The sequence below is a fragment of the Hyperoodon ampullatus genome (genome assembly GCF_949752795.1).
Source record: "Hyperoodon ampullatus genome assembly, chromosome: 5".
In the NCBI taxonomy this organism is placed as follows: domain Eukaryota; kingdom Metazoa; phylum Chordata; class Mammalia; order Artiodactyla; family Ziphiidae; genus Hyperoodon; species Hyperoodon ampullatus.
In genome coordinates this window covers 62,526,497-62,549,595 of record NC_136918.1, presented here as the reverse complement: position 1 = coordinate 62,549,595, position 23,099 = coordinate 62,526,497, and the positions used below count along the sequence as shown (strand labels likewise).

General features: G+C 34.0%; 1 pseudogene across 1 annotated transcript in view; it reads left to right on the top strand.

Annotated features, from left to right (window-relative positions):
• The window catches only part of LOC307053743 (dysbindin-like), a 44,321-nt pseudogene extending 23,357 nt beyond the window's left edge, over positions 1 to 20,964 (top strand). Inside the window, exons 4-5 of the transcript in view lie at positions 19,956 to 20,261; positions 20,682 to 20,964. The product of the transcript in view is annotated as a dysbindin-like (transcript). The remainder of the gene's footprint in view (positions 1 to 19,955; positions 20,262 to 20,681) is intronic.
• Positions 20,965 to 23,099: the final 2,135 nt, after the last annotated feature.

Sequence of the window (23,099 nt, the reverse complement as noted above, 5' to 3'; positions counted from 1 at the left end):
GGTGGGGGGGTAGGGGCTGGGAGCTGAGGCTTGGGCTTCAGAGGTCAGATCCCAGGGAGGAGATTGGGGTTGGCTGTGTGAACACAGCCTGAAGGGGGCTAGTGCACAACAGCAAGCTGAGAGGGAGTCTGGGAAAAAGTCTGGACCTGCCTAAAAGGGAAGAGACCATTGTTTTGGGGTGCGCGAGGAGAGGGGATTCAGAGTACCACCTAAACGAGCTCCAGAGATGGGCACGAGCCGCGGCTATCAGCATGGACACCAGAGACAGGCATGAGATGCTAAGGCTGCTGCTACGGCCACGAAGAAGCCTGTGTGCAAGCACAGGTCATCATCCACACCTCTCCTCCCGGGATCCTGTGCAGCCCACCACTGACAGGGTCCCGTGAACCAGGGACAACTTCCCCGGGAGAACACATGGTGCACCTCAGGCTGTTGAAATGTCATGCCGGCCTCTGCCACCACAGGCTGCCCCGCATTTTATATCCCTCCCTCCCCCTGACCTGAGTGAGCCAGAGACACCTAACCAGCCGTTCCTTTAACCCCCTTCTGTCTGGGAGGGGAACAGACGCCCTCAGGCAACCTATACACAGAGGCAGGGCCAAATCAAAATTTGAAGCCCAGGAGGTATGGAAGCAAAGAAGAGAAAGGAAAATTTCCCCAGCAGCCTCAGGAGCAGCAGATTAAATCTCCACAATCAACTTGATGTACCCTGCATCTGTGGAATGCCTGAATAGACAATGAATCATCCCAAAACTGAGGTGTTGCACTTTGGGAGCAACTGTAGACTTGGAGTTTGCTTTCTGCATCTAATTTGTTTCTGGTTTTATGTTTATTGTGGTTTAGTATTAGAGGTTATTATCATTGGTAGATTTCTTTATTGATTTGGTTGCTCTCTTTTACATATATTTTTTTTTCCTTTTTCTCTTTTTGTGAGTGTGTATGTTTCTTGGTGTGATTTTGTCTACACAGCTTTGTTTTTACCATTTGTCCTAGGGTTCTGACTGTCCTTTTTTTTTTTTTTAGTACAGTTTTTAGCACTTGTCATCATTGGTGGATTTGTTTTATGGTTTGGTTGCTCTCTTCTTTCTTTCTTTCTTCCTTTATTTATTACTTTTTTAATTTTAATAAATTTTTTCTATTTTAATAACTTTATTTTATTTATGTACTTTTTCTTTCCTTCTTTCTTTCTTTTTCCTCCCATTCTTCTGAGCTGTGTGGCTGACAGGGTCTTGGTGCTGTGGCCAGGTGCCAGGCCTGAGCTTCTGAGGTGGGAGAGCCAAGATCAGGACACTGGACCACCAGAGACCTCCTGGCCCCACGTTATATCAAATGGTGGAAAGCTCTCTCAGAAAGCTCCATCTCAATTCTAAGACCCAACTCCACTCAACGACCAGGCAAGCTGCAGTGCTGGACCCCCTATGCCAAACAGCTAGTAAGACAGGAACACAACCCCATCCATTAGCAGAGAGGCTCCCTAAAATCATCATAAGTTCACAGACACCCCAAAACACACCACAGCATGTGGTTCTGCCCACCAGAAAGACAAGATCCAGTCTCATACACCAGAATACAGGCACCAGTACCCTCTGCCAGGAAGCCTACACAACCCACTGAACCAAACTTACCCACTGGGAGCAGACACCAAAAACAGTGGGAACTAGGAACCAGCAGCCTGCAAAAAGGAGACCGCAAATGCAGTAAGTTAAGCAAAATGAGAAGACAGAGAAATACACAGCAGATGAAGGAGCGAGGTAAAAACCCACCAGACCACACAAATGAAGGGGAAAGAGGCAGTCTACGTGAAAAAGAATTCAGAGTAATGATAGTAAAGATGATCCAAAATGTTGGAAATAGAATGGAGAAAATACAAGAAACGTTTAACAAAGACCTAGAAGAACTAAAGAGCAAAAAAAACAAACAAACAAAAAAAAAAAACCAATGATGAACAACACAGTAAATGAAATTAAAAATTCTCTAGAAGCAATCAATAGCAGAATAACTGAGGGAGAAGAATGGAGAAGTGACCTGGAATATAAAATAGTGGAAAAAACTACCACAGAGCAGAATAAAGAAAAAAGAATGAAAAGAATTGAGGACAATCTCAGAGACCTCTGGGACAATATTAAACACACCAAAATTCTAATTATAGAGGTCCCAGAAGAAGAAGAGAAAAAAAAAAGACAGAAAATATTTGAAGAGATTATAGTTGAAAACTTCCCTAATATGGATAAGGAAATAGTCAATCAAGTCCAGGAAGGGCATAGAGTCCCATACAGAATAAATCCAAGGAGAAACATGCCAAGACACATATTAGTCAAAATATCAAAAATTAAATAAAAAGAAAAAGTGTTAAAAGCAGCAAGGGAAATGCAACAATTAATACAAGGGAGTTCCCTTGCATTCCCATACAAGGGAATACCCATAAAGTTAACCACTGATCTTTCAGCAGAAACTCTGCAAGCCAGAAGGGAGTGGCAGGACATATTTAAAGTGATGAAAGTGAGAAAACTACAACCAAGATTACTCTACCCAACAAGGATCTCATATAGATTCGACAGAGAAATTAAAACCTTTACAGACAAGGAAAAGCTTAGAGAATTCAGCACCACCAAACCAGCTTTACAACAAATGCTAAAGGAACTTCTCTAGGCAGGAAACACAAGAGAAGGAAGAGACTTACTATAACAAACCCAAAACAATTAAGAAAACTGTAATAGGAACAAATGTATTGATAACTCCCTTAAATATAAATGGAATAAATGCTCCAACCAAAGGACATAGACTGGCTGAAAGGATACAAAAACAAGACGTGTATATATGCTGTCTACAAGAGACCCACTTCAGATGTAGAACACATACAGACTGAAAGTGAGGGGATGGAAAAAATATTCCATGCAAATGGAAATCAAAAGAAAGCTGGAGTAGCAATTCTCATATTAGACAAAATAGACTCCAAAATAAAGACTATTAAAAGAGGAAAAGAAGAACACTCCATAATGATCAAGGGATCAATCCAAGAAGAAGATATAACAATTGTAAATATATATGAACCCAACATAAGAGCACCTCAATACATAAGGCAAATACTAACAACCATAACAGGGGAAATCAACAGTAACACATTCATAGTAGGGGACTTTATCACCCCACTTTCACCAATGTACAGATCATCAAAAATGTAAATAAATAAGGAAACACAAGCTTTAAATGATACATTAAACAAGATGTACTTAACTGAAATTTATAGGGCATTCAATCCAAAAACAGCAGATTACAATTTCCTCTCAAGTGCCAATGGGATATTCTCCATGATAGATCATATCTTGGGTCATAAATCAAGCCTTGGCAAATTTAAGAAAATTGAAATCGTATCAAGTACCTTTTTTTGACCACAACACTATGAGACTAGATATTAATTACAGGAAAAAATCTATAAAAAAATACAAATGAATCGAGGCTAAACAATATACTACTAAATAACCAAGAGATCACTGAAGAAATCAAAGAGGAAATCAAAAAATACAAGGAAATCAAAAAATACCTAGAAACAAATGACAATGAAAACACGATGACCAAAACCTATGGGATGCAACAAAAACAGTTCTAAGAGGGAAGTTTATAGCAATACATCCTACCTCAAGAAACAAGAAACATCTGAAATAAACAACCTAACCTTACACCTAAAGCAATTAGAGACAGAAGAACAACAACAACAAAAAAAAAAAGTTAACAGAAGGAAAGAAATCATAAAGGTCAAATCAGAAAGAAATGAAAAAGAAATGAAGGAAACGATAGCAAAGATCAATAAAACTAAATGCTGGTTCTTTGAGAAAAAAAAAATTGATAAACCATTAGCCAGACTCATCAAGAAAAAAAGGGAGAAGACTCAAATCAATAGAATCAGAAATGAAAAAAAAAGGAAGTAACAACTGACCATGCAGAAATACAAAGGATCATGAGAGATTACTACAAGTGACTCTATGCCAATATAATGGACAACCTGGAAGAAATGGACAAATTCTTAGAAAACCACCACCTTCTGAGACTGAACCAGGAAGAAATAGAAAATATAAACAGACCAATCACAAGCACTGAAATTGAAACTGTGAATAAAAATCTTCCAACAAACAAAATCCCAGGGCCAGATGGCTTCACAGGCGAATTCTATCAAACATTAAGAGAAGAGACAACACCTATCCTTCTCAAACTCTTCCAAAATAAAACAGAGGGAGGAACACTCCCAAGCTCATTCTATAAGGCCACCATCACCATGATACAAAAGCAGACAAAGATACCACAAAAAAAGAAAACTACAGGCCAATATCACTGATGAACATAGATGCAAAAATCCTCAACAAAATATTAGCAAACACAATCCAACAGAACATTAGAAGGGTCATACACCATGATAAAGTGGGGTTTATCCCAGGAATGCAAGGATTCCTTGGTATACACAAATCAATCAATGTGATAGACCATATTAACAAATTGAAGAAGAAAAACCATACGATCATCTCAATAGATGCAGAAAAAGCTTTCAACAAAATTCAACACCCATTTATGATAAAAACCTTCCAGAATGTTGGCGTAGAGGGAACTTACCTCAACATAATAAAGGCCATACATGACAAACCCACAGCCAACATCATTGTCAATAGTGAAAAACTGAAGCCATTTCCACTAAGATCAGGAACAAGACAAGATTGCCCACTCTCAACACTATTATTCAACATAGTTTTGGAAGTTTTAGCCACAGCAATAAGAGAAGAAAAAGAAATAAAAGGACTCCAAATCGGAAAAGAAGTAAAAATGTCACTGTTTGCAGATGATATGATGCATTACATAGAGAATCCTAAAGATGCTACCAGAAAACTACTAGAGCTAATCAATGAATTTGGTAAAGTAGCAGGATACAAAATTAATGCACAGAAATCTCTTGCATTCCTATACACTAGTGATGAAAATTCTGAAAGGTAAATGAAGGAATCATTCCCATTTACCATCGCAACAAAAAGAATAAAATACCTAGGTATAAACCTACCTAAGGAGACAAAAGACCTGTATGCAGAAAACTATAAGACACTGATGAAAGAAATTAAAGATGATACAAAGAGATTGAGATATATACCATGTTCTTGGATTGGAAGAATCCACATTGTGAAAATGACTCTACTACCCAAAACAATCTACAGATTCAATGCAATCCCTATCAAACTACCAGTGACATTTTTCACAGGACTAGAACAAAAAGTTTCACAATTTGTATGGAAACACAAAAGACCCCAAATAGCCAAAGCAATCTTGTGGGGAAAAAAGCAGAGCTGAAGAATCAGACTCCATGACCTCAGACTACAATAGTCAGGATAAAGCTACAGTAATCAAGACAATATGGTACTGGCACAAAAACAGAAATATAGATCAATGGAACAGGATAGAAAGCCCAGCAATAAACCCATGCACCTATGGTCAACTAATCTATGACAAAAGAGGCAAGGATATACTATGGAGAAAATACAGCCTTTTCAATAAGTGGTGCTGGGAAAACTGGACAGCTACATGTAAAAGAATGAAAGTAGAACCCTCCCTAACACCATACACAAAAATAAATTCCAAATGGATTAAAGACCGAAATCTAGGACCAGACACTATAAAACTCTTAGAGGAAAATATAGGAAGAACACTCTGACATAAATCACAGCAAGATCTTTTTTGAGTCACCTCTTAGATTAATGGAAATAAAAACAAAAATAAACAAATGGGACGTAATGAAACTTAAAAGCTTTTGCACAGCAAAGGAAACTACAAACAAGATGGAAAGACAACCCTCAGAATGGGAGAAAATATTTGCAAATGAATCAATAGACAAAGAATTAATCTCCAAAATATATAAAAAGCACATGCAGCTCAATATTAAAAAAAAAAAAAAACTGCCCAATCTAAACATGGGCAGAACACCTAAATAGACGTTTCTCCAAAGAAGACAAATGGATGGCCAAGAGACAGATGAAAAGGTGCTCAACATCACCAATCATTAGAGAAATGCAAATCAAAACTACAATGAGGTGCTGGGAACTACAATCAAAACTACCTTACACCAGTTAGAATGGGCATCATCATAATATCTACAAACAGCAAATGCTGGACAGGATGTGGAGAAAAGGGTACCCTCTTACACTGTTGGCAGGAATGTAAATTGATACAGCCACTATGGAGAACAGTATGGAGGTTCCTTAAAAAACTAAAAATAGAGCTACCATATGAACCAGCAATCCCACTACTGGGCATATACCCAGAGAAAACCATAATTCAAAAAGACACATATACCCCAATGTTCATTGCAGCACTATTTACAATAGCCAGGTCATGGAAGCAACCTAAATGCCCATTGACAGACAAATGGATAAAGAAGATGTGGTACATATATACAATGGAACACTACTCAGCCATAAAAATGAATGAAATTGGGTCATTTGTAGAGATGTGGATGGACCTAGAGGATGTCTTTCAAAATGAAGTAAGTCCGAAAGAGAAAAACAAATATCATATATTAACACATATATGTGGAATCTAGAAAAATGGTACAGATGAACTGCTCTGCAGGGCAGAAATAGAGACACAGATGTAGAGAACAAATGTTTGGATGCCAAGGTGGAAAGCAGGGGTGGGGGGGGATGAATTTGGAGATTGGGATTTACATATATACACCAATATATATAAAATATATAACTAATAAGAACCTTCTGTATACAAAAATAAAATAAAATTCAAAAAAGAAACCAACAGAAATGCACATGTACTATTCATAAGAGTTAGTTTGGTGCACCCAATCTGAAGACAAATCTGTGAGTACTTAACCAAATTTAATACATTGTAATCTATGATCCAGATTTCCTATTCCAGAGAAAAAGCATATATATGTTCATAGGAGAGCATGTGTGAGGCTGTTCATCTTAGCACTGTTGTGGTTACGAGGATTCTGAGGCAATCTAGAAACATTAAACATCTATCTTGAAAGATCAATACATTTTTCATTTTCTTGTTATTTACTTTTCTTCTATTTTTTAAAACACTGTAAAACAAGTAATCTGTAGCCTGTGGACACCTTTGGTAACCTACTCTAGTAACTTTTCATTTTCCTTCAAAACCTTATTTGTATTTAACTTTATATATGCTCTTGTATTCAAAACCATGTTTGCCTATACTAACATATGTGAGTTGAGGCAGAGATCAGAGAAATACATTACAATAATATTTTATATAATATAAATCAACTATACTTCTATAAAAAGATTAAATAGATTACTGCTTTACTCTTTTCTCTTTTTATACATATTTGTTTATTATACTATTACATATTATTTGTGGTATTGAATATGTAAATATTTTATCTTTTATCTTCTCAACTGTTAGCCACAAAGAACTTAAATTTATTTCCTTTCTTCCTTTCCCATACTTTTCTTGCTTCATCTCCTCACTTTCATCTCTCCTGCACTTCTTGATCATTGTATTCTTTGAAAGTATCACTTCTTAAGGGGATACAAATCTATTACAATTTAGAAGATGTTATTCAATGCCTTTATTGAAGTTACTAAAACAAACCCACAAAAAACAAACAACAAAAAAGTGAGCCAGTTATATAATAGCCACTTTTGGAACACTAGCAAAGAGAACTTTTGCTGAGGTGCAAGAAATGAACACAATTTGTTTACAGAACCTTCCCAGTATATCACATTCACTGTTACTTAAGTAAATAGATATTTCACAATAAATCAATTGTGAACTGGAATTAGGTTGGTAAACTCTCTGCATACAAATGTATGAATTAAATAGAAGTTGCCCTACATGTAAGGCAACAAGTATTTCCAAAGAGAAATAGAGAAAAAAAACCTTGCAAACATCTAGTTAATATAAAGGTCATTTTTTTCTACCTTTAGAAAAAATAAACTACACAAATCATCTAACGCCTAATGCAATACAATGTAATTTTAAAATAGCTTAGAAGAGTAAATTATGTGTCAGAACTTTCTAAAAGTAACTAATCAAATTAGCTTTTAAAAATAACATAGGAATGATGATTATAATTCTGAATATCTCCAGAAGGTGAAAAATCAATATCATAAAATTTAAAAATTAATTTTCTTACTAAAATTCAAGGAAATAATTTTTATTATATAACAGGAAATTATCACACACATACACATAAACCTACAGCAGATTGAGTGGAAATTAGTTCAGTTTATTGTATCAGCCAATCTTATCCATATGACCCCAAGTAATAGACTTTACTAATTGCACATTAGTTTATAGAAACCAGGAGAAACAAATCAAACCAATATTTTCATTTATGGATGGTTTTGTCTTATTTGTATATATCAATTAACAGAGGCTTTATACAAGTTGTCATTGGAAGGTAAATCAATTAAACATTTCTTTTCCATAATCTACCAATTATATCATGAAATTGATCATTATAATGATAATGAGATTTTGAACATTTAGTTTGCTTCCAAAGACTATATTTTATACTTCATGTTTATTATTACACATAATAATTTTTGCTCAGAGCAACCCTTAATTAGAGTTATTTATTTATCCCCATGTTACAGATGGGAGAAATGGGATGCAGCCCTTGCCTTACTTATCATTATAGAAGGTCCATACGAATAGCCAGTGTTTGAATCCTGGCCATATAAAAATACTATCTTGTGCTGTAATATAGGCCAATACACACTGTAAAGCAATTTGGAAACAAGTTTGACAATTCATTACCATGAAAATTGAAAACACATGTTCAACAGAGTTATATGCACATATACATAGAAACTTTATTTATAGTAACCAAATATTGAAAAAAATACATGTCCTCAACAGAAGAATAGAAAAACAAATGTGGTATATCTATACAGTTAAATACTACTCAGCAATAATAGGAACAAACTACTGCTACATTCAATATCATTTTACTGAATAAAAGAAGACAGAGAAAAGATTGTTCATCATATTATTATATTTCATAAAATTCTAGAATATGAAATCGATTCAATGGTGGCACAAATCTGATCAGTTTTTGCCTGGGGTTGGGATAGAGAGAAGGATGCATTAATAGGGCCACAGGAACCTGCAGGGTTTGATAGAAATGTTTAGTACTTTGAATACGATGGTAATTTAGTATTTTATGAATATATTTAAAAAACACCAAGATGTATAATTTAAATATAGGCAGCTTATTGTACATAAATTAAACCTCATTAAAGCTGTAAAAGGATTAAAGTGTTTAAGATTATATGCCATGGGCTTCCCTGGTGGCGCAGTGGTTGGGAGTCCACCTGCAGATGTAGGGGGCACAGGTTTGTGCCCCAGTCTGGGAGGATCCCACATGCCACGGAGCGGCTGGGCCCATGAGCCATGGCTGCTGAGCCTGTGTTCCGCAATGGGAGAGGCCACAGCAGTGAGAGGCCCGTGTACTGCAAAAAAAAAAAAAAAAAAAGATTATATGCCATCTGACATCTGTGACACATTAAAAGTTTCAAATTTTCTCTTTATTTTCTTGAAACTTTTCATTTATTGGGAACAAGAGGTAATGGAGACACTGTGCATTTCATGGCTATTATAGTAAAATAACTAGGCCTTTGAATCACAAAGATTTGATTAAGTGTTTAATTCCAAGTACCATGTTTCCCCAACAGAGGGGTTACACAAATCCACCAGTAATTTGTCCTGCCACAGAAACATGTATGATATGGAAACATGACTCACAGTGAGGAACTCTAATGCTCTGCTGCAATGTAGCTCAGAGCCTAGGCTGGTTATGCGAGGTATCACATACAGTGACAATAGATGAGTATAGAGCCTGAAAAAGTGCCAGCTTATTCAAGGGAAAGGAGAGTGAAAGAAATGTCTATAATCAAATGGGTGTAAATAGAATGCCTGGGATGAGAAATCGGAGTTAGTTCTAACTGGTAAGAAATAAGGTGGTACTTCAGTGAAATTAGTAGCGAAAAATAATCACACTATGAGTAGAAGCATCTAAGTCATTGACTGCATATGGATCTGGCAAAAACAACAAAAATATACAATTTAAGTGACCCGCCCCAAAACGGTGTACAAGGTTATCCTGGGTTAGTTATACAGTGAACATTTTACTCTAGAACAATTTAACTGAATCCTGATAGAAGTGTAGGATATACAGAGGAAAGGCATCTTCCAGGCAGATGAAAAACATGGCTATTGACCTGAAGGCATAATACAGTGTAGTATATTTTGGAAGTGGATGTAGCCAAATAGTACTATATTTTGAGAAGTGGAAAGAAAACAATGGGGTAAAGATTGCAAAAGAAGGAGTAAATCATAAGGAATCTTTTATTCCATTTCTAACTTAAGATCTATTTTGTGGTGAACAGAAACCGTTGAATGATTTTAAGCAGGGAAATAAAATAACTCAGTTTGCATTTTAGAGTACCTAGTTTGCAGTTGGGAAGAGACATTTGGTGGGGCATTCCTGACCATGTGACTTTACATTATATTATACACTATGATACTAGATACTAATATCCAAGACACTGTGAGACCAGAAACTGTGGAGGTGGGAATAGTCTTTATATTAAGTTGAATATACAGAACCTGATGACATATATATTTGAAAGAGGGGATAAAAGGTATAAGAGTAGTGTAAATTGCTTCAATAATTTCTGGTTTGAGCAATTTTTTAGCTTATGATGTTGTATGTTAATATTGGAAATAGTGAGGACAAACATTCTTCACATTCGGCATGTTTAGTTTCACATGTCTATAGGAGGGCTCAGAGAAGATGGATAGTACTGGAACCCAGGATAGTGACCTGGACTAGAGATACAGATTTAGGAGGCTTTAGAGTATGACTAGTAAACCAAGGAATTTATGAAATCATTGAGACAGTCATTTTAAATTGAGGAGACTGAGAGAGAGACAGAGAGACAAAGACAGGGAAAGAGACAGAGATACACAAAGAGGGAAAACAACAGGAGAGCAAAAGAGGAGAAGAGGAAAGAGATGTGTGGATTGAAAAGGAATGTTCATAATTAAACAATAAAAACTCTACAAAACTGGTTTTTCATAAGCAAAATAGAAAATTTCCATGAAATTATGAATAATTGTTTACAATATACAAAGAACAAGTAAAACATAAAGATTGAAATAATTCACTAAAATGGGCAAATTTCAATGGTGAAAGATGCCAGATTAAAGTAGGCTGGATATTAACTAGAAAGTATGAGGCCATGATTTTCAGTTTGGCTTTGTCCTGTTTGATGTTGAGATATGAAGATGAAAAGAGGGAAGGGTAAATAAAACATAATCAGAAACTGGCACAGAGTAGAGACCAGAAATTTTACTTATCTAGTAGTTTAATTTTAAGTTCATAAGCATCCAATATTTACTCACTACTAGGCATTTATCTTCACTGAAGACACAAATCAACTGACCACATTTTTCATCCTATTCAGTAAGAACTGCTTGAATGGAATCTGAATTAGTTTATCCAGTTTCAGGATCAAAAGTTCTCTGTTCAGGGAGGTGGTATAGAATGACAAAAAAAAAACAAGAACTGAATTGGAAATGAGTAGGTACGTTAAAAACAAGTCTCCGAAAACAGGTTTTATTATTTTTGTTGAAAATAAAATAAAAAATACTCTAACTCATTATACTATCCTAGCCTTTCCTTATTTATCAACTTTATATTACAATTCTAGAACCAAAAATACATCATGAAAATAGGAAGAAAACTATATACAGAACCTCTAACATTTGATAAGAATTTATTAATATGATTTCCATCAATATATTGCTCTCTATTTCAAAAAAATTTTCCTTTTATAAAGGTCTTTCTTGTACTATCTCTTTCATCCTAAAGAAAAGTAGGTAATTAGAATACCATTTTGGAGGGGATTTTGTTTTAGGTGAAGTAATTGAAGTTTCAGGGGACCCAGGGAGGTGATTAAGATCTTTTATTCTGGAGCTTGAGGCTTGAAGATTATATAAGAACAATAAGGCTACAGACATTACTCATATAGACTCCTAATTTATTTAAGTTTGAGGGAAAAAAGAATGTAAGCAAAAACTATATTGGTATTCATCTTATTATGAATTTCCCAGTACACTCTCTTATTTGTTTAATGATTCTTTGAAAATGGACATTTAAAGCAGGAAACAGAAAAGATACACTGTAAGAAGACTATGGAGGAGTTATATATGGGGGTGGGCATGAATCATGCTCACCATGTAGAAAAGTGCTTGCTGAGCCTTTGAAATACTCTGCAATTTGTTTATAAGTGGCATTTGCAAAATTATTATTTGCCTTGCTCTTGTGTCTACATTTGTGCTTGTGCCCTCCAAGTTATGATTTGATATAAAAGATATTTTTATATATATTTAGTCTTAGAAAAATATGAATTTAAGTTTAGAATCAGTCCTCAGTATAGCCTATTTTTCTTCTGATATATGCCAACCTGTTAATTTAAGATGATGTTGAAAGAGGACTGGAATTATATTTAGGTTTTTCCCTTTCTGGATGTCACTTGTACCTCTTATTACATAAGCTTGGATAAGGCAGTTGAGTGCTTTGATTTTGATTATTTTTTTCTGTAATTTTGAGAATACAGTAGGTTTTTTTAACTTTTTATTTTATATTGGAATATAGTTGATTAACAATGTTGTGTTAGTTTCAGGTGTACAAAAAAGTGATTCACTTATACATGTATCTATTCTTTTTTTTAGCTTATAAAAAACAGACATTTATTTTTCACAATTCTGAAGGCTAGAAGTCCAAGGTCAGGGTGCCAGCATGGTTGGGTTTTAGTGAAGGCCCCTTTCTGGGTTGCAGACTGCCTATTTCTTGCTGTGTTCTCACCTGGTAGAAGGGGCTGGGGATCCCTCTGGAGCCTCTTTTATAAGGCACTAATCCCATTCAGGAGGGCTCCCCCCTCATGACTTAGACACTTCACACAGGCTCTACCTCCTAATACCATTCTAACTGGGGATTAGAATTTCAGCATATAAATTCTGGGGGGACACAAACATTCAGACCATAGCGTCTTCCCATTGGTTCTGTGACATCAACATGTATCTATTCTTTTTCAAATTATTTTCCCAATTAGATTATTACAGAATATTGAGCAGAGTCCTAAATACTTCACTGGGCTATACTAAAAATCAGATGAGCTAATGAATGCATAATTAATGGAACATATAGCTGAAGCAACATGGTATAATGGTAAACAATGCATGCTGAAGAACCAAATTCTGTGTTTAAATACTGATTTTGCCACTTTTCAGCTGTGTATGCTTATCAAGTAACTTAGCCTCTCTCTGCCTCAGTTTCCTTATCTGTAAAATCAGTATGATAATAATACTTCTGACCTCATGTGACTGTGAGAATAAAAGGAAATAATCTATCCAATGCTCTCAGAGCTGTATCTAGAGTAGTAAGAATTATTCAAATAGTTAATGATGATGATGGTGATGGTGATGATGATGATGACAATATGCCAGGCACCAGGATACAGTGGTTAAGAAATCACAATCATTTCTTTCAGTAGGAAAGCTGAAGAGACACAGAAGCTTAAAATTATAGTGCTGAAACTCTATTAATAAAACCTACAATATTTCTGAAATTTAACTCACAAAGCCTACTAATAAATTTAAACTTCCTTGAATGATTTGCATGCTAAATCATGTTGAACCACTTTTAGGTGTTTTCTTTTGACAGAATCCCTAGGAGACTATGGGATGTGATGCAAAGTTCCAGGATCTGTCTCATCCAACATTGTGTTGAGATCTCCTCATTTATAAAATGAACTTGCTGAATAACATGTTTTCTTAGGTTTATTACAGGCTGAAATTTAATGCTCTAGTGATTCCTTTATGTATAATTCTACAATTGAGAATGCAATAATGATAATTATTGCTTTGCAAGCTACTAGTTTCATTGCAAATGTCATTACTTATAATAAATACAGGATAGTCAAAAGAAGTACTTTCTAAAATATTACATAAAATCAAAATGGGCATATATTTCTTTTAAAATAATTATTCTTGAAGTAGTAACATGTTTTATAAAAAAGTTCCAAAATAAAAATTTTGGAATTATCTCTACATACATATTCCAAGAGGCAAGCATTCTCAAGGACCATTATTGAATGCTTAGAGATTAAAAAATAAAAAGGAATATAAGTCAAAACAATACTTAAAACAGTATTCTAAAAATTCATTTGTAGATTATGATATTATAAAGAAGAAAAAGAAAAAAATTAACTACATCTCTTCTGGGGTATGTGTGACTCCCAGCTTGAATTTTTAAAAATTCTACTGAATACTCCAATTTTGTCAAAAACAAAACAACAATAAGAAACACATACACAAAACTACCACAACACTCCCCAAACTGTACAGTGCTCCAGTGGCATATATTCTCACAGTTCACAAAGCATTTCCACAAACATTTCCTGGGATGCTCACCAAAAAACCCCGTGATTTAGGCAAAATATGTCTCTCAATCTCTTTCCATACTCCTACATTTTCTCCAAATAGATTATGTGACAATGAGTGTCACTTCAATATCAGAAAAATAAACACATACAGCTACTATGTGTTACATCTAAAGAATGGCTTAATTATAATATTGTGGGTCAAAGACTGACTTTTCCTTTTTCTACAGAAAAGAAGTGTTCACTCTGCCAAATATTTAGAGTATAAACCTTCAACATCTATAAAATATGAACAAAAAATAATTACCTCAATTGCTGCAAAAATTCAATAACATGCTTAGAAATTTTCACATAATAATCTGCAGACAATAAATGCCTCTACATCTTAGTGCTTTTCTTCTCTTCTGAGAAAACACTAAGAGATTTCATTTGTACAGTAGAAATGGCTTAATGATCAGGAAATTGGGATTAACATTCTACCACGGACTATCATAATATGTTACTGAGTTTTTGTGGCAAGTAAAATTCAAATAATACTACCTTCAGTGTTACTAACACTACTAGTAGTAAATATAATATTATCAGCAGAAATAATATTAATAATTATAATAATAATGACTAGATTTTATATAGTGCTTTTTTTGTGTCTGATATTAGTCATTTCTATTTTCACGATAACCCTATGTTATTATCCCATTTTAAATACGAAAATACTAAGGGACTTGACTTGCCTAAGAGCAAAGTTCTTGTTACTAGTGAAGCTGAGATTTGAACCTATGAAATTTTCACCTTCCGGGCTCATGCTCTTTATAATTGTTCTATAGGTTATTTGTAATAAATAGAAGCTCTATAATAGAGTTATGATTATATTTTTAGAAAAATTGACTGCTTGGCTAAACATATGGAATTGCTTGCCAGTTTAAGCATTTTTCAGGCAGACGCAATGTGAAGTAAATACATTAAATAACATTCATATGAGCTTCTTTTTTGTTGTTGTTTTTTCCTATTTCCATGTAGTAGAAGTAGGATCTTATTTTTTGAAGAACAGAAATGTTAAAATTGACAAATAATTTGGAATAGATAATAGTGTGCCTTTTGAGTGCCTTAATTATGTAATGAACATTTGCTGTTTGTACATATTCTACTTTATTTTACCACTTCAAATAGCCAGTAGATATAAATAATGTAATAATTGTGAGGAGCTTTGCATTTCTGGAGAGGACATTACAAATAAAATGATCAACACAATAATTCAAAATTGTGTGAGGCATAATATTTTCCAAATTTTTAATATTCTATAATGTAACTATTTCCAGTGTCTTTCAAGATAATGAGAATCAATTTTTCTTGAAGATACAGATTAGGCAACTGCAAAGAAAAATTCAAGTGACCTAAGGATTTTCTCTTCTTAGTCATTCTTACACTGATTGTTCTAGCTTTCCACAGAAGGTAATAATATCTTTTGAATTACTGAACCATTAGTTCACTCTTAACCTTGATGAAAACTTCAAGAAATGTCTTATTACAAGAATAATTGTGAGGGAACATAAGGTGTTATTTTGGTTTGCACTTCATATTTATATTATAACAAATATAGCATTAACATTAACAAATATGACATTATTGATGTTGGAATTTTTTTATTTAAGCTCTTGGCAAGTTTCCATACTTTTATTATAAAAACTACAAGCTTTTTCGAGAAAAACAGAAGCATAAAGAAGCAGAAGAATTTTAAAATACGTTCTAACCAAGGTGGCTGTTATCACATAACACACAAGATAAAATAATGAACTTTACTGAATTTTTTCTTGTTTCTAATTGTTTATTCTAATATTTTCCAAGATGTTCATTTTATATTTTGAATACCAAATTTTAAATTTATATCTATAGAAATATATGTTTCAGTTATGAGTTTATGAATTTTTATGCAACTTGCATTTTTACTTAATTCATTCTGTAAATTTTTCCATATCAATAAATATTCCTAAAAATAAAATTGATAGAGCTTGTTATTTCCAAAATTTGCGTGTCAAGCTACAGTTGCCCTTTAGATCTTTTAACTGATTTTCACTCCCAGCTGCAGCTGTAAGGAGTCCCTCTCCTTACCTTGGTTAACGATGTGCTTCATCATCAATCTAAATATCTTAGTGTAGAAGAAAAAAATAAAGAATTTGCCCCACTTCTTCATAGTTATTTTTGAATCATAATATAAAGCAAAAGTTACAAAATAAAGGTAATTATATTTCAGGTATTAGAAATTCTTTAAATGAATATCTACAAAGAATTTGGTGTATACACCTTGCATTAACAATTATTATAAATATTGTAACTATAATTTTAATACCAAGGATATTATAAACAAAACATTTAAGTGTATGCATATGTGTGTACATGTATTTGCACATATGTATAGGATGAATATAGAGTCTATGTTTATTCCTAGTTGCATTAGATGTGAACTCTCCCTTAATTTTACAAAAACTTATGTATAGATTTTTATGTGTATTCCTTTTTTATTGGGATTCGAGTTTTATAAACTATTGAAAAAACAAATAATTTGTTGATCAAGCAGAAATCTTGCTTTTTGTGGTGGAAATGGCCCTTTATCACATATCATCATCTGATGAACAAGACAATTCTGTTAGATCTACTGTAATGGGAATTTCTCTTTGGTATGTGGTATGTTGAAGATCAGAAAAAACAAAAAAAAGTTGTCTAAGGTTCAACACTAATATGTGCCAGAACTTTTTCTGGATTCTATAAGTTTCAACCCAACATTTTATTTGCCATGTTCCACCAGAGTGAGTAGAGATTTTTTTTCACCACTCTATTCCATAAGCTCTTGAAGCTCATGATAGAGATGAAGATAGATAGATAGATAGAGAGAGAGAGAGAGAGAGAGAGAGAGAGAGAGAGATAGCTAGAGATAGAGATATAAGTAGAGAGATATATTAAATACTTAGTGTTAAAATCCGCAAAAGAAACCATAAAATCCCTAACAAACTTATCATTTGATTTTGTTTGATAATTAAGCTGTGCTGGAGCTCTATATGGAGTTAATTTTGAGGCTGTGAATTTTCCTTTGGTGATAGCCCGTAAGAGGATAAACTGTGGAATTGAGTATGAAATGAGGGAGGAGGACCACAGGGATGAGACCTAGGCACTCCAAAGCCTCAGAGGACTGCTTACCAACTCCAAGAAACAGGAGAACTTGAGGGACCTTGACCTGCAGATTCTAGCAAGAAGCCTTTCTTTTCACTTTGGGCAGACCTTATGATTCTGTTTTAACTTCATGAACTAAAAAAGAATAGCATAGGTATGCAATCACATCTCTGTAAGAAAAATATTTTAAAAAGTAACATCAAGGTAGCAACATGATCATATTTAAAATTAACAGTAATTACTTACTACCATCACATATTCACTCAGTATTCAAATTTTCAATTGGCTGATAATGTTTTTGAATCATAATCCAAATAAGATCCTCACGTTAGTTGGTGTCTCTTAAAGTCTATCTGTAGCCTCCACTTCTTTCTCTCCCCCTGCCTCCTCTTATAATTCATTTGTTGAGGACATAGATTTACCTGTCCTTAGAGTTTTCCACTGTCTGGATAATGTTGATTGCATCCCCATGGTATGATTTAACATACCCCTCTGCCTTCTTTACATCCTGTAAATTCTTAGTTAGATCTAGAAGGCTTTTCCCTTTTGGACTATTATGTCATAAGGGCAGCTGTGTTCTTCCACAAAGAAAGTCATGAAGCACTACTGTCTTTTATTTTATCATGATAATAGTCATTGCTGATTAATATTAGGTATAGAAAAATAATGATATTTTAATTCTATGATTCTTTTTCATTTATTAAGTAGAATATTTCTATAAAAATTCATCTAATTTGCTGTATGTCTTGAATACACACACACACAACTTCTTTCTCATCATTTTACCTTTTTAGACATTTCTGGGCTTTTTTTCACTTTTATTTTCTAAATCCCATGTTATGATTTTGATTGCATATATTCTCCATTGGGCACCTTTGTCATTTAGCCTTCATTCCAGAGATTCTACTCTTTTATTCTCATTTCTTTAATTCATTCAATTCTTATTTTATATTCTTTTATTTGTCCATTTGTAGTCAGATTCTTTGTATTTCTGATTTGTGGTATTATTTCAATTCTGCAAATGCTTGTTTAATTACATTTAATTCATGTCAGACTGTTGTCTTACACTTTTCTTTTTTGTTCTTAGCTTAGTTTAGAGAAATTTTTGCCTAAAAATATTATGTTTATGTTCTTTTTTAATTATGGTAGCTCTGATGGGATCAGTGTTCACATTTTGTTGATGTTTTTAATTATTGTTTGAGTTTTCTGGGACTAACAGCAGAAAAATTATATAAAGGTGAGGTTTGGTGGCATACTTCATTTCTTAGTTCAAGAGAAACCTTTCCTGCTCTTACAGTGATTTCTTCAACAAATGGAAATAGAATCTCTTCTGTTCTAACACATTTTGATTCTTTGCTGTTTTCTAATTCCAGTAAGGTTTTGATTTTCAGCCATCTTTTTATTTCTGTTTACCACCAAGCCTCCAAATATTCCCTTCCTGAGGATCCTCCATTGCCTTCAGAGTTTTTGCTTGTATGACACTGCCATTTTTGGTCTCACATAATTTAAATCCATTCTGTTTAATTCCCTATTAAATGTTCTCTGTGTTTTCTTACCATGGTTAGGACCCTCTGCTTCTAAGTATAAATATTATTAGATGTTTTCTGCGGTCATCCCTACTAGAACCCTACAACACTCTTCTGTGTTCATCACAATTGCCTGTTAACCTCGTTTCAGGCGTGGGCTCCACTTAAATACAGGCATTAAACACACTCTGTGGTCTTGAGTGGCTATGCACCATTAAAGTAAACTGAAGGTGTATTCTCTGTATCCTAGTTATGCTGTTAATATTAACTATGCAAGATTTTCTTATCTAACTTTGTTGATCAGCAATTTTTCCCTGGAGGATGTGTAGAGATTCAAATTTAAAATGCTCCCATTATCCTTGAGGTACTTGGAAATTCTACAATAATATTTTGAATGGAACAAAGGTGCCAGAGTTTAGAAAGAATTCTAAATCACAAAGTCCTCCCGAGAAGGAAGACAATTGTAATTTACAAAGCAAAGCGTTTATTCTTAGAATAATTCTTCCTCTCATTCAAAGACCTTTCAATAGGCAGAGTATGAAAATGAGAGTATTCTAAGTGAATAGTGCACTGGAATCTAAGCATGATGAATCTAAAAAAGATAAAGGAGAACTGGGAATACTTTATTTCATCAAAAAGCAGAACTTGCATGAGTTAAAATGCCTTTAAAATATAAATAGCTTAAGTTTAAATAGCTTTAGAACATTTTTAATATGTTGTTGAGAATAGATATTATATTAGAATTAAAGAAATAAGATAAAATATTGAGTTAGTTTATAACAATCTTTCTATAATTCTTCTTAACTAGTATACTTCAGAAAGCTTTTCAACAACTGGAAAAATTGGCCCCCAAATATCCCATATTTGCCAAAGTGCTCTGCTGGACTAGAATTACTTAGCAGGTATGAAGATACATAGGCTGCACTTCACAGAAGAACCAAAGAATGTGCCGGTGCTAGAGAGCTGGTGGATAGCAAGGTGGTTATGCTTTCAGCACACTGGGAGAAAAAGAAGACAGAGCTAAGAGCTACAGGTGCATCCTCAGCAACTTCCAGGTTTAATACCAGATTTAGAATTTATGACAGCAAACCTGACATATTTAATGGCTAGTTTTTAGGAGATAAAAACCAGCTGCTGGGTCTTCCCTGGTGGTGCAGTGGTTAAGAATCCGCCTGCCAATGCAGGGGACACGGATTCGATCCCTGGTCCGGGAAGATCACACATGCCGCGGGGCAACTAAACCCGTGCACCACAACTACGGAGTCTGTGCTCTAGTACCACAACTACTGAAGCCCGTGGGCTTAGATCCCGGGCTCTGCAACAAGACAAGCCACCATGGTGAGAAGCCCGTGCACCACAACGAAAACCCAATGCAGCCAAAAATAAATAATTAAATTAAAAAACAAAAAAGAAAAAACAGATGAGTTAACTGGGTAGGAAACACTTGTATTCTCTCAAGGATACCCCCTCCTCAGGCTCTCCAGATTTCAGGACTTTCATCTGAATTCCTCTCCAGTTTAAAAAAAAAAAACAGAAAACAAAAAAAAACCACCTGCTGAATCTGGAGGTTTTATGTGGACAATAGAAAGATAAAACATAAGCAGTCCCAATGACTGGAAAATTACAGGAAAAATAAGAGGAATGAACTTGAGATCTTCAAAGTTGAACTAGCTGCAGAACACACCCAGAAGGTCTTGGAAATGGAGCGTACCCAGCAAATGAGGCTGAAGGAGCAGCAGAAGGTTTTTGAGGAGGCCGTCTTGCAGGACGTGGAATAGTACCTTTCCACAGGTTACCTGCAGATAGCTGAGAGGTGAGGCAGTTGGGGAGAAGTCCCCCTGGCAGCAGAGACTCTCCCTGGGTGTGCAGAAATAGTTTTAATGCCATGCTCCCTAGAATGGAAGGGGCATGGAATAAAGTCCTCATAAGTCCTGTTTTATTGTTAGACCCCGAAAATCAAAGAGGATGCATCATGCCATATTTGTCTTGACATTGTTTTGCCTTATTCTATAGTTCTAGGCTTTAGTTGAAGATATTTAGAAAATGCAGAATATGTTTTTTAAAAAAAAGTTAAAAAGGCAAAGCAAATATACACATAATCCTACATCACAGAATAATCCTTAATACTATTTTAGTGTAGCTCTTACCAGTTTGTGCATGTGAAAGAGTCAGTCTATTTGAGATGTTCTATTTATGTAATTGGTATAAAAATGTATATATACATCTGGCTTTGTGTCTAAGTTTTCTTAACATTATATGGGAATCTTTCCTTCTATATTATTAACATTCTTGAAATGCTAAAAAAATCATTATATCATTTCCATCTCTGTATAAAACTTTTTATTTTTCATTCTGTAATAATTTTTGTATAATTTTGGATTAATTTTATTTATTAATAAATATATTAAAATAATCATACATAGTCAGCATTTTTCTTTAAATTATTCTTTAATTTTTAATCACATATGTTCAGCATTTTTATTTATCATGTTTCTAATTTTTGAAATATTAAAATATTTAGCTTCATTTTAATTAATTTCATTGTTTATTATTATTTTATTTATTTTATGAATTCCAAATAATATGCAGGATAGCGCTATTATTGTTTTGGTATTCTGAGAAACATATATATAAAACTTGCTTTATTATTTTTTTCAGTATTTAAATCAATAAATAGGACATATGCTTTCTAACTTTAAATAGTACAAAACAAATTTAAATAATCCAACAAAATTTTAAAAAGAAAAATTAGACTACATGGGTGAGCTTCAAACATACAATAAACACTTGGAATAAATATAAGGACAAAAGAAACCACAATAAACGTGCAAATGTTAAATAAAAAGATTCAAAATAGACATACCTACACTTTTATATAAAGCATATAAATGATGAATAATCAAAATATCCATGTATATATACTTAAATTATACATACCTAAAGCTATCCCAAAAAGAATAAAAATAATGAAATTCATAGAAGGCACCAGGTAAATATTATTCAAAAGCAAGCAAGTGTAATAAAAAATAATGTAAGTTTAAAATTCATAATGTAGCTCATATGCAGAAAATTTAACTTTCTTCCCAGACATATAATAAAGTTAACTTAGTTAACTACTTCCATTTCTACCTGTGGTAGAAAATTTAATCTTGCCAAATTCATTCTATTTTTTAAACAGTCTAATTTTGGGTAAATATTCTTCGAAGTTTAGGGTTCAGTTCTCTAATCTTTTACCAATCCAATTATTTGCAGTAGTTTATGTATTGTCCCAGGGGAGTAATGGAGAGTCACTCATCCACGTGCTTTACCCTTTCCTCTGGCCTCCACCTCTGTGTCACGGTTCCTGCCTGATTTTTATGACATGGAATAATGTCCACATGCATCAATACGAGCTCCACGCATGAAGTTCATTCTGTCTGCAAACTGTCTTTAGTCTTTTCCAGTTAATCAAACCTCCTAGAATTTCTACTATCATTGTAGTATTTTGGTCATTGAAATTTTGTTCTAAGATTCACATGTAGAGAAAGCCCTCAGCGATCACTATTCTATGTTACAGGAAACATGTCCAACATGGATATCTCCTAAGTGATTCAAAATCCTTTCTCCACATCATAAAAGTAAAACAAAATTCTCTTCTGCTTTCAGGTTTTCCTACAACTTCTCTGGACTTCTATTAAATTATCGTAATAATTTCCATCACTGGGTGTAAATTCAGGGAGGTAATGTTTCTGGGCCCCTTTAAAACCTAAGTCATAATGACTTAGATTATCTTCTGCCATCTGGTTTTCAAAAGTTCATTTATATTTGTGTGGAAAAATGCTTCTTCTGTCATCACATAGTTGTCCCTATTCTATAGACCCAGGAATAAACTATGATGGTCCAGGTGCTTAAATCTCTAGCTCCTTGGAATCTAAAATTTATCTCTTTCTCCATCAATTATTGGTCTTGCAAA